At 42.8% G+C, this 13,786-nt stretch overlaps 1 pseudogene; it reads right to left on the minus strand.

Moving 5' to 3' along the window:
• Window positions 1-11,989: 11,989 nt before the first annotated feature.
• LOC147708094 (zinc finger BED domain-containing protein 6-like) lies at window positions 11,990-13,411 on the minus strand (annotated as a pseudogene).
• Between the last annotated feature and the right edge of the window lie 375 nt (window positions 13,412-13,786).

Raw genomic sequence — 13,786 nt, forward strand, 5'->3', positions numbered from 1 at the left:
AGAGCGTGAAGGAGTTCGGGGCATCCCGTTAACAGGAGAGCAACATAAAATCATGCTCTTCGCGGACGATATTCTATTTTCGGTAGCAGATCCCGAACACTCGCTGCCTTGTATTGGGGAGACTCTGATGCAGTTTGAGGAGGTGGCCAGATTCAAGTTAATTATAGCAAATCATATATCCTGAATCTTACTCTTTCGCAGGCTCTGGTGGACCGCGTGCGGCCCTTGACGCCTTTAGCATGGGCCGATGGTTCAATTGTCTATCTGGGGGTCCACCTGACTTCGACTGTGGGCCAGCTATTCTCGGCCAACTTCCCGCCTGCGTTGGCAAAGACCCGAGTGGAATTGGACAGGTGGAAACCTACATTTCTGTCCTGGTTGGGTAGAATCCATGCTGTAAAGATGGTTCTCCTCCCTAAATTTTTGTACTTATTTCAAGCCCTGCCCATACCCCTGGACGGCGATTATTTTCGACGACTCAAGACTCAGATACTGCGTTTCGTGTGGCAAGGGGGACGGGCACGTTTTTCCTTTGCGGTATTGCGTAGGCCAAAGTCCGAGGGCGGAGTGGGACTTCCTGACTTACAGCTCTACTATAAAGCGGCGCAATTGAGGGTGCTGGTGGAGTGGTCGCAGCAAACGTCAGAAAACATTGGCTGCACATGGACCGGAGCGTGGCTGGCAGATCGGTCTGGGATTTGGCATGGAAGCCGAAGAAGGACCGCCCTCTGAACGCCTATGTCAGTACCCCCACGGGTACCACTCTGAAGGTATGGGACACACTGACCTCGGACGAACGTTGGACTACGTTCCCCTCGCCGTTCACGCCCTTGCACTTTAACCCTGCATTCCCGCCGGCAGGTCGAGAGGGGGCCTTTGACACCTGGAGGGAGGGAGGCTGCAGGGCCTTGACTCACCTGTTCCACGGACAGGAGCCCCTCACTTTTGCTAACTGTGTGAGGGACTACGGGGTCCCTATGACCGACCGATATCGCCACGCACAACTGCTTCATTGGGCTACGTCACCTGGGGTACTGGAGGCAGCTACGAGACCTCCGTCGCCATTCGAGGCATTCCTTCTGCGGACATCCACGATGAAGGGAGTCATCTCCTTCTTGTACCAGCTCTTGCTTAAATCGGCAGTGTCACCTAGGCCTCGCTACATGGAGCAATGGGAGGAGATGTTAGGGAGAGACATCTCCGATATTGAGTGGTCGGCGCTATGGCGGGATCTGACGGCGTTTAACCATTCGCTACATCTACGTGAAGCCCATCTCAAGACCCTTATGCAATGGTATTTATGCCCAACCAGGCTGCACCGCATTTATCCGGCCACCTCCGATAAATGCTGGAGGGGCTGTGGGTCCCTCGGGGAATTCCGCCACATCTGGTGGGATTGCCCAGCGATCCGGCCGTACTGGGAGGAAATCATCTCACACATTAGGGATATTCTCCAATACCCCGTAGAGGATTCCATGGCCTCTGTCTTGCTAGGCTTGCGTGAACCCGGCCTTGAACATCAAACCCGGGCAGATAAGAAAATATTGTGGCTATGTCTAGGAGCTGCCAAGCTTATGCTGGCCGCTGCCTGGAAGCAAAAGGAGGCGCCAGCAATCTCCTTGTGGCACGCGAGACTCTGGAAGCTCCTGAGCTTGTAAAGAATTGCGGACATCTTCCTCGGCAATTTCAAGAACTTTCAGTATCAGTGGGGTCCCTTGGTTACCTTCCTATCTAAGGGGTTGCCCTCAGCTGTATGCCCTGCATCCTTACGGTCACTACAACTGTTTCAAGTCTAGTCTGCATGATAGAATGTGAGTTGGTATGAATGGAGTCGCCACCCTGGGAGGGGAGGGGAGGGGGGGGAGTTTTACTTTCCTGGTTCATGGTTCACTGATGTGCATGTAGCTGGGTTCATAGCCTCATTGATTTGGACATGTGAAGCATGGGCTTGACAACCTTTCTGCTTGGCCTTTACAGTGCTCAAGCCCGTCGATGGACTCACCAAACTGTTACTGCACGGTTGTCTGGCTACAGGAGGTGATTTCGGTCCTGCTATGCATATATCGTTTTGAGATATTGATGTTTCATGATTCCAGCCTATGCCTCCTGTGTGGGGAAATGTGCGGCACATCGGTGGCCTGTCTTGTTTTCTTGTTTCTCTCAAAATAAAAATTTTACAAAAAAACTTAGAGGCTCAGGGAGTAATCCTAATACTCAAATGATCACAGGATGAGCGAAGTTACATCTGGTAAGGGGTCAGAAAGCAGTAGCGGCAATATCACTAAGGTGTTATAAATATATATGATAAATTGCCTCTGATGATATTATGAAATAGCCGTGGCAGTGTCTTCAGACACATATGACCAAAAATCATATCCCTCGATAGGCACACAATCTTATCTTTTTGGTGTAGTGGGCGGATGTACGTTGTTACAATGCATGTTGTAACAACGCATGCCTTTACCACGCAAGTCTTACAACGCAAGTCATTACAACGACTTGCGTTGGAGGGCGTGGATTTAGGAATCTTATAATTTTATATTCCAACACCAGTCCCCGTAACAGTAGGGAAGGTGTTGGAATATAAAATTGCAAGATTCCTTATCCCACAGCGCCATCCAGCGCAAGTCGTAGTAACGACTTGCGTTGTAATAGCTGTGGGGTAAAGGCACTGTGGTATAAAAACCGTGTCGTAAACGATGTTCCCCGTAGTGGGCAATCTGTGGTAACATCCTACTTAACCAGGTTGGTCTGTGATCACGTAAAGCACTAAACCAGAGGAGTTATAATAAAAACAAGATGCAAAAATATTTCACCAACACTTTCGCGGGGCATTTTAAAATCAAGTACTGCCACATCAGGATGGGAATTTTATCATCCCTGAATCCATTGCTGTCTTGGTCCCCGTGTCCAGTCTCAAATGCATGTCGGCTATGCATTCAATCACAAGAAAATTTAGCACATCTACTTCCCTGGAACGTAAAATTCCATTTTAATAACATATAACTCACAAAGCACTGATTTACAAACAACAATGACGTACGCCCACTAAAAGTGCAATTTATCATGTGAAGGCTTTAAATATGTCCTGAGGGCTCCATGCTAGAAATTAAGGAAGGACCAGGGTTAAAACGGTTTCAGTATGCAAAAATCTCATCGGTCAATGCACCAGCACTTTGACTTTTCTAATTATAGAAATAACTGACTGAGTTCCATACGTACAAAATGACCCACAGCTTAACTTATTACAGAGAGTAAAAAATGCCTGGGGCAATACATTGATCAAAGGCTGCCTGAACTATTTTAAACAATGATGAATTTGGTTGCACAGTTTTTATTACCTCGTTTATTTATTAATTACGGCTTTGTAATTGTATTTCATTATTCAACTGAATATTTTATAACTACCTGGCCACTAGGTCTAAGTTGGTCATTCTCTTTCATAGTTTTAAACGTTTTATACATTTTAGTAACGTTTCTTATTACAAACCTTTAATGGCTTTTATGAGCTGAGCATGAATAAAATTAATTTGAAACTTGAAACAACTAAAGCAGAACTCTCACGTCTTAGATTTTGCTTAGGTGAGCCTGTGAAAGAGCTTATCAGATCAGTTTGCATGCTACAGAGAAAACCTTGACAAATGTTAACAGAAAGACTCAAACACATATCATTGTTTCTTTTCTAAAAGGATTATTCAAAATATTTTATAACAATCACACATATTAAACATTGCAATGTGTGAATTTATGAAATATACATGTTATTAGAGTTATTTTTGACAAAGACAGTATGTACGCCTTACTAAAAATAAAACCCTTTATATGCTTATGCATAGTCAGCTGCCTGAGCAGCGGAGGGGATCACCTATCATCACATTCCTCTCATGTGCTATATTACTTGTAGTCTTTTACTTAGCCTTTTATATGACTATGGCATTTCAAATATTATTTTTAAAATGATGGTTTGTTTTCTTTTCAGAAATTCCAATGTACAAACATTTGAGTCCACATGCCAAGAAGTGGACACTGTTGGAGCTTTTTCTGGCCCATTGCAAGGTAAGATACTGCTTCTCCTCATAGGCACAATTTGACCTGCTCCCTGACCGAGGCGGGGAAGCAGTTTATGGACTCAGTGGAAGACAGGAGGAGTGTGATAGATTTGAGATACAACACAGGTAAAGGTCAAAAGTACAAAAATAAATGGGCTAAGTAAGAATTAGAGCACCAAGAGTCAGGGGTTTTACCCGTGTTTAGTTTAGACTGGAAGCACAAGAGTAAAATAGAGTAAAATCTGGAATTCATACTCAACTTATGGGAGCAGAGACTGTAAGCACATCTTTGCATTCATAGGAAATCGGAACCAACTTCTGGTAGGAAAAGATCCCGTCACCCATGGAGTTTATTGTTTCTGTAGGGAGCATGTATATTTTTCATTACCTAATGGCTTGTATGGCACTTTTAGTTACCCAGTTTGGGGGTCATCTGGTAGATTAAAATTATAGGGTATATATTTGGTGCAATGATCTCTTCTATTGCAGTGGTTCTGAATGAACTCAAGATTAGAAAGTTATTCATCATAGTAAACAAGTTAGTAAAGAACAGATGTGTCATTGTTGGGTATCAATACTGAGATGATACCTATTAGGTCCATGGTTTTGCAAAACTACTTTGCATTATAAATCCATCTCATGAAGGAGGGTGGTGTCTGTAAGATGTTGAAGGTTCAACAATGTTGTCCTTACATACCAGAAGAGCGAGAGTAGATTAAGAATTTCATTAAGAACATCATGGAATTGAAGAGGGATTTGGGAGTTAGAAGCTACAGGTGTCTGGGAAGCAATTGGAAATTAATTTGCTGCAGTAGACAAATGGTTTGGGAACTTGGGTAGTGGGACACCAGGTTTCAAATTGAAATCCTTGATAGTAATCATCATTTGTGTGATCTGCTTATTCACCATGTTCAAGTTTTACAAGTGTATAAAATCAAAGAGTGAGGAATGACATGAAAGGGGAGTGAAAAAAAATGAAGGGATATAGAACTGGAGGAAAGTCAGTGTAGGTTCTGTGATGAGATGAAACATGTAGAAAACACAAGACATAAGATATTGAAAGCAACAAGATATTGTCTTGCGCCGCTCGTGTATCCGGCGCACTCACCAGCAGCTGGCCCACTGGTGGGCAGACATTCTGGACAGGGAGCAGGACCTGTTGGACATGCTAGGTGTCGAGGTCGTGGGGCTTGGTGAGTAGCTAGTAATATTAATATATATATAGTAGTATAAGTATTGTATATAATTCTTGGATGAATAAGTAACACGATTACTGGTGCGCTTAGTTACATTGCAGATCAATTCCGTCTCAAAATCTTCTGTTATTGTATGACACAGGTGCTGCTCGCCACTTCTCTTACTGGTTTGTAACTTTGCGCTAGCTTGGGCTGGTGATTATTGATGTTAGAGTTTACTTTAGAGAACTGAAGTTAGTTAATGCTATTGCTAGAGTCTAATCCTTCCATTGCCCTTTAGTGAAATAGTGGTGGATGGATATAGGTTTACTTAGTATTAGTTAATATTTTTTTAACGGTCTGCATGATGCCTCCTCTGTCACTGAATGCTTAGTTAGTTCTTATTTATCGCACCCCTCCATAGAACCTGTTTGAAGTTTGTTTACTGAGTGGTAGGCTTAGCAGCAATAGCATTGTCACGTCAGTCAGTAGCAGTTCATATGATGCAAGCAACCAACAATTTTGTGTATGCAAAAATGTATGCATGTGTCCTCCATCTCATCTATGCATGTTTGCGGGAAAAAATAAAATGGAAATGCCGACATACTGAACAATTGGCCCATCTGGATTCTGGAATAGGTGGTGTAGGTCAGGTGGTACTGGCTTTGTTAGTATATTCTGCAATCAGAATGTTTATGGAACATTTGATTAGTGTTCTATAAGTAGACGGTCTGCGAATCCTGCAAGCCAGTAGTCATTTAGACTTAGAGGTCAATTTTATTGCAATTGTTGTTTCCTAAAATGTTTGAGAGGATTTTTGAATGATGTATTTGTTTCACAGCACTCAATGTTTCTCTTTCTTTATGATTTCTTACAAGATCAGCACCACCCAGGGGCAAGAAGACGGGGTCCGAGTTGGCGGGACAACCACCAGAGGAGCGCTCCTCTACCGAGGATCCTGCTGCTGGCCCCAGTAAGTCCTACAGTGCTTATATTATTAACAATTATATTTCCCTAACTTTTTAACGCTCCTTATTTTTTCCAACTTATTAAGCCTCCTTCCTAATTTAATGTTAGCAAACGCTTCATTGGTATTCAATTTGTTTTCAAAAATTTGGGCATCCAATGCCATCCCTGACTTTCAGTTCCTTCAAACTGCCTCTGCCCTATGACTCTCTGTGCTGCTACTATTAGACTGTCTGTAGCTAAGCTTGCCCTGTTGGCTACTCTTTAGTTAAGGTATTCTTTTGAAAAAAGCTGTGATAGAATAGCTGTAGCCACTGGGTCCACTCCTGTCTTTTGCGTTGTCCTCTGTAATCTCTAGTCTTTGTCAATTCCCACCAACAAAATGCTCAACCAGATGTTTGTCTACTAATTTTTGTTAGGTTAGTATACTACTGCTACTGTTGTGGTTATTCTCTGCACAGCCACATACAGAACTATGCACAAGAAAATAGGATGTTGGTGATAGGGAGGTTGGACCTTACTTACACCCCAGTCACAGAACTCAGAAGAACCCACAATTCACTGACCGTCTACCTCCCTAAGTGTCTCAGTCATAGTCATTTGTCCCACTTCCGACCCCCCACACGAAGATAGTTAGATATACCCAATGATTTTATTACACAACCCAGAACATAAGTAACACCCTTTAGCTCACTCACTCGTTTAAGTCCACAACACCACAGACACTCAAAATATACCACAGAGTCTATGTGCAAGTTCAAAAACGTTATTTTTTTAATAACAAGCTATTGTTGTAACTTGTAAGTTGTTCCATGAAAAACATCCAGCTCCACCATGCAAAATAAAGAAGATTAAATACTATACATTTTGTACAACTAGTGCACGATAGAGAACTGTGGGAATTGTGGGAGACCCCTCAACGTTGAACGAACACTGGTTACACATGAATCTTTCGAAAGCTCTGCAAATCTCTGGTTCGTAGAAGGCAATCTTCTCATCTGCTTATGAGAAAAATGTTGCACGTTAGATAGTGAATACAATTATGCAAGCTTTTAGCAGTCATGCCAAAAAGTGTAACATTATATATAAGCAAAAGGGACTAACAAAACTTATTTGTCAACCTCTTTATTTGTTTGCAACACCCATGTGGCCTCAAAGGTGTCTTTCTTACTGTGCAACAAGCTGCGAGGTAACATGGGCAAAACAGTAGACCCGGATCTAAAATGGTTACATGGCTCAGGCTAACTTTCCAAAGACTAGAGTAGGAGTAGAGATGAGATGACCATAGGGACCATCTAATAAATTAATACTAATCTCTGTCTACTGACTGCTGTACAGTAGTACGCAATTTGGACTAGTTACAGCGATTTATGTTGTACATAACTGTTTTTTCAATCTTCCTTCCTGGTGAAAAAAAGTACAACTAGTAAAATAGGGGGAGGTGTACAGGCATCTAAAAAGGTGTACTTGCTTTTATAGGTGCACAACCAACAGTGCCGATGGGGCCAGCGGCTATGCTATTGCCATCCAGGAGGGGACAGTGGCTGCGGCACCTGCAGGAGCACCAGTGGGGGAGGAAACATCAGCGGTGGGCGGTGGTAAGTTATATTCATTACTTATTTGCATTACCAGGTGGAAGGGGAAAATTTCCCTCACTGTGCTATGAGACTTATTAAGAAAGTATGAACTTGAAGTTGTACTGGACAATATACAATGGTTGAAGAAGACACCCTTTGCAGCATTACCAGCGTGAGTTGAGTAAACAAGGCCTCTTCTATCAGACTCCAACTCAGCTGTGAAAGTTATGGAGAAGACTAAAAGTCAGATCAGATGACCTTGAGGGATGTGTTAAACAAAAAGGGAAAGAAGTGAACTAGGGTGGAAGGAGGAAGGACGAAAGAGATGTAATAAGACTACCATAGAAGGATACTTTGGAAGGTTCATGCACGTGGCTGATATGAATCCGATGCATGGGTTGTTGAAGGATGGGTGGAACTGGAAGGTGAAAGAAGATGCATGCCTGCGTGGGCAACACAATATGAGTGCATGGATATAGTGGATAGCAAGAATCATCAGCGGTGTTTGTGTCAATCAAACACAAGGCAAGGAAGGAGTGGACACATGGGTGGTTGTTGGTGAAAGTGAAACCAGCTAAGGCAATAATAAAGAATGATAGACATTTACTTTTAATGGATGGATGCCCCCTCGATATATTGTATTCATCATAGGTGGAGACTGTCACTGGAAGCAGAGTCTTACTTTGAAAATATAAAAGGAGATACAAAAAAGACTGGTGTTCTTCTGTGTACTGAAGTCCACCCATGGTACTAGGGCAAGTATAATGCCGGAAAAAAACTTCAACAAATGTTACAGGCAGAGGAAGCAGGAGGATATATTAGATACTAAAAGTTGCCACCAATTGTACGTACTGCGCTTGCTAGTGCTACTATGCCACTATGTTTTGAATTCATTTTGAAGAGTTTCAGTTACAATTCTGTTTCTTTTTTTGTAGATACTCATACTCCTTCCCAAAAACCATCACGGAAGGAGTTGGCAGCCAGGGCCCGGAAAAGGAAACTGCATGTCATTGTGGATGAGTACCACCGGCTGGTGACTGAGGCCGAGGAGGAGGAGGAGGAGGCCGCGGCGGCGGCAGCAGCTGCTGCCTCTTCCAATGCCGCAGGCCCCAGTCAGGCCTCACCTCCAGGAGTACAGCGCTGTGGTCAGGCAGCCGCTCACCGCCGGCATTTCGCAACATCTGCCGCCCCCCCACATCATGGATGCAAATGCAGGTGCCGTGTATTTCGGCAACAACTTCTCCTCTGGGTGGCAAAGCTGGAGGACCAATTAGAGGAGCGCTTAAAAATAATAGTGGGCAAACACCTCAAAGCCCTCCGACTATAATGTGGACCCTGTTCATTTGACTCTTTTTTAATACTTTTGTTGGTGGGTGGGAATTGGGTGTTGGGGTTTTTGTGAGACATTCTTTAGACTTTGACATTGGTTAGGGTTAGGGACGGGAGAGAGGTGGGTGAGGTGTGGGATAGGAGGATATTTTTTGATGGACATGAATAAATGTTATTTATTTTCAACGTACACATATGATGTTTTTTTGTGGTGAGGTTACTGTTTCACGAAATAATGTACGTCACAAGGTTTACTTCTAGATGCAGGGCAGCAGCCAGTGTTTGATTTTAACAATTTAATTATTGGCCACATTTGTAACATGCAAACAGATAGATGCGGTACCCCTCACTGAGTTATATTTGTCCGATTAGTACTACCAGTCTCTCCTCAATTATACCTCCCAGCAAACTTATCTTCTTACCTGTGATTGATGATGATTAAGTTCAGCACCGCAAGGGCTGCATGGTTTCCCAAGACAATGGAGAATAGGCCATGGTTGTGTGATGGTAGTAGTAGAATAGACACTGGCACTAGCATTGGCAAACAAAAACAAAGAGACAGTCATTTGCCTGAGAGAGAATGTGGGAGAAGTAGAAAAGTACAGTACATAAGACTGACAAAAAAATAAAAACAATATTGCAACTGCTAAACTAAAAGAAATCAATGATGTCGGGGACTGACAAGTACAAGAAGATAACTGTAGTTGTGTTGAAGGAGTCACTAAAACACAATCCTAATTCGTAAACTTTAATGCTGTAAAATTGAATTCAAACAATGCCACCAATTATTTCGATTTATTCATTGGGTCCCTTTCAAAAATTAATTGCCTTGTACACTAGTACATAGACTGAGCTTGGGTGGGCAAGCAGAAGAAGATCCTCGCCCTGCCTCATTGACATTTCATTAGTGTTGCTTTCACCACATCTGCCCCACCAAGCGTGTGATCAATTGTTGGTATAGATTTAATGTAGTCACATCACACCTCAATATAAAACCACACAGCCCGGGGGAAGAGGGTTAGGGTTTGATGAATGGATGGGAACAGGGGTTTGGGGAAAGGTTTGACAAAGAAAAACAGTACGCATGGAGACAACAAAAGCAAAACAATGAAGACGATGATTGATGATCCACTACTACCCAATAAATCTAAAGTTAAAGTAGAAAAAGGAAATGCATGCATGATGAAGATAAGTTATAACTTGATGGTTAATAATGTATAATGAGTGGCACTTAATTACTACTACACAATTCGAAGGAAGTATTTCTTATATATGATATGAATTTGACTTTTGCCTAGGCTGTATGCCCTCAGAGAAACCGTAATACCTGCTGTAGCGGGCTGAAAGCTAGCAAACAAAATTAAGAAATAGTTTTAGTGAACAATCAATTACCAAACACAAGCGTAAAATAAATGAAGAGGAAAAAGGAATAAAAAAAATTACGAAAATTATACTAAAGTTAATGTATTATCCAGGTCCAAATGTGTAGTTGTATCTCGTCATTCATCTTTGTTCTCCCTTCCATGGACACTGTGACTGAATATCATTCTTGGGTGCCTCTGGCTGGATGATGAGGAGGATTGGTAAGGTAAGTGTGAGTTGTTGCTCCAAGTATAATAGCACTGGGATAAAGGGTGGCCTGTAAGTGTTGATGGAAAAAGAAATGGGGTATTAGAAAATAACTGAATGAAAACATAAAAATCAATTACGGTGTAGTGCAAAAAAGACAAGACTTGTGAGCGAGAAGACTTTCAGACTGAGGCGGCTTGGATACATTGTGTAACTCTACTAGTTGCACAGCAGTCATCGAGAAGAATAACAAGATAGGAGCCAGCACAGAACAGTTACAGGACCACGCCACAACACTGGGCCGTGAGTCTGTGACCCAAACTCCATTTACCTACATTTCTCACAGTTCCAGACAAAAGGCATATACAGCAACCTAGCATTTTCCAAATCAAGTGATTAAATCAATGCGCCATTGTCAGTCAATCATACCACTATTCTATTCCAGCACTGCACACACATGTAGCCTAGGTCTGCTGTGGTTCTTGTTGATTGGTTGTGTTTACCTTGTATTCCACTTCCTGAAATTATTCCATCAATCATCTCAGATCAAACTGACTGACAGCGTGCAAAGATTGTATGGTGGTCATCATCATCATCCGGTGTGGCACGTGTACGTGTTGTCCAACAGACCACCAACAACAACTCAGTCTGTAGTGAGTGACTACGATTAAGTCCAGACTGCACCTGCAGTAGTAGGAGTACAATTGGATATTATTAAACAACATGGAAACATTGACTATCACTTGAGTCACAAGTACTTTGTTATTATATTAAATTACTAGTATACTTCTACTTCATGCACATTTGCTCAGAGTCAGCAAGCATCAAATGCAATGCATGGCATCATTCATTTCATATACCTGTCTTGCTCTTCTCTGTGGCTCTCAGATCACAGATGCTGCAGAGCCCTCTGAAAGTGATGACGAGTTTACTTTAATTTTTGAGCCCTGCTCAAGTTCTGATAGTGAAGAGTTGTGTATGCCTGCAGACAGAGGTGGTAGCCTTAAGACAGTGATGAGTTTCAGATTGGAAACAAAACAGAAGATGGCTATAGTCATGTACTTTTCACTTGTTTTGGAGGGACTGTTAGAGGCTACATTATGGTACTATTCTCCATCTCCATCCAATGTATGGCAAGATGGAAATGTATTTAGGGTGAGTCAGGAAGATGGAGCAGGACTCTGAGGAGTGGAGTGCACAGTTAAATGCACAGATGTGCCACTCCAATAGGTAAATAAAAATAAGAGACGGTGGTGATGGATTTGAAGTTTTGAACCAGAAAGACAGATATACACACAAACAAAGGAAGGGAGAAAGTAGCAATTTAAAAGCCTAGTAGTTCAGGGAAGAGGCGCGCGTCCTCAAACCCTGGTGGTTCTTCTGACAGAAGTAGGTCATGTAACCCACTAGTTAGGTCTTCTGACTCGCTCTCCTCTTCCAGCTGTGATTCACGTATTTTGTAGTCTAGTGGTATGAAGTGCTGATTCATTTTGATCATGGTTAACCTCTCCACGCATTTGGGCGAGAGACTGGTCCTTTTCACAGTTACAATGGCAACAGCAGCACTGAAAACACGCTCAGAAGAGACACTTGCAACAAGGCAAACCAGATACTTTATCGCCAGCCTGCTGAGCACTGGCCATTGGCTTCTTTTCCTATACCAATACACCAATGGGCTTTGCTCCATGAACACCTCTGTTGTGTCATCCAGATAGGCCTGAACCATCCACTCAATGTTCAGTGGTGCTCCGGTTTGCTTGGCCTCTTTTGGCGTTGCGACAGCAACGGACTTTCCCATCCCTTTCTATAGAAACCAAGCAGCTATTTCTTTGGTTGTGTCTGATGAATCAGATCCTGTTGGTGCTCTTGTTGTTATTGGTAGTGTTGGTGACTGCTGGGAAGCAAACACACTGCTCTCATGATGTGAAGAAGAACTTGACTGTGTAGGATGCTCTGTAGTACTTGCATTGTCCTGGGCTGGTACTGGCAGGCCTCTAATTGAGAGCCGTTTGTTTTCTAAATCAGTGGCTTCCTCAGCTATTACAGTTGTGTACTTGGCAACATCCCCTTCTGAAAATGGAATTACTGCATTACGGTTCGCAAATAATTTGTACAGTAGATCCAAAATTGTGGCAGTAATGTAATGTTGATGTGACACAATGTTATTTTGAATCATTGTATTCTCAGATAAGCGGCCGGCTAAGGCCTTCGCCAAATAACATGCTTCAAGTTTTCCTTCAACACCTTTGTATGTTTCAGACACCTCCTTTAGCTCCTGCTCTAGCATCTACAACAATGGGATAGCTTGGCCCATAGTACAGTCCTCCCTGCTGACTGCACGTGTGAAGACCTCAAAAGGAAGTAGCATCTCTGTCAGGCATTTCATGAGGTCTCATTGCCACATCTCAACGGTCATGGCTTTAATAACAGTAGGATCCCCTGATCATCTTGTCATGACATATGCATTAAGTGGTATGTACTGCTCAAACAGCCGATCAAGCATGTAATAAGTAGAGTTCCAACGTGTTGGGACCTCTGGGATGAGTGCTTTGACTGGCATTTTATACTCACATTGAATGACCCGTAGCTGCTTCAGGGCTTTAAAAGAATGGTTGAAATGCGTGCAGATTCTTCTACAAATGGTCAGTAAGTTGCTGACTTTGCTTTCATTTTTCAGAAAGTCTTGAACAACAATGTTAATGCAGTGTGCCAAACACGGGACCCGGAAATAGCGATCATCTTGCATGGCCTTAACTGCATTACTGTCATTGTCGGTGGCAACAAAACCAATGTTAAGGCCTCTTGGTCGCAGCCATTCAAAGACCTTGCTGTTAAACTCAGCCAAAATGTTTGCAGCAGTATGAGATTTTTCCATAGCAAACATGGCTACAGTTGCATGTCTGCGAGTATCATTAAAAATCTCAACAGTGTCAATGCCTGCAGATACCTTGTCTCTAACACCTGAAAAAGAGATCCAGTGTGTAGTGATGCACATGTAATCAGTGGCTTGGCAACTGGTCCACATGTCTGTTGTCAGGAGGATACTATGAACAGCACTCTGCTGTAACGCTTTTCCAAGCAATTCCAGCACGTCGTGGTGTAGCGCTGGAACAGCAACTCT

Source organism: Lissotriton vulgaris, chromosome 6 (assembly GCF_964263255.1).
Source record: "Lissotriton vulgaris chromosome 6, aLisVul1.2, whole genome shotgun sequence".
NCBI classification, from domain to species: Eukaryota; Metazoa; Chordata; class Amphibia; order Caudata; family Salamandridae; genus Lissotriton; species Lissotriton vulgaris.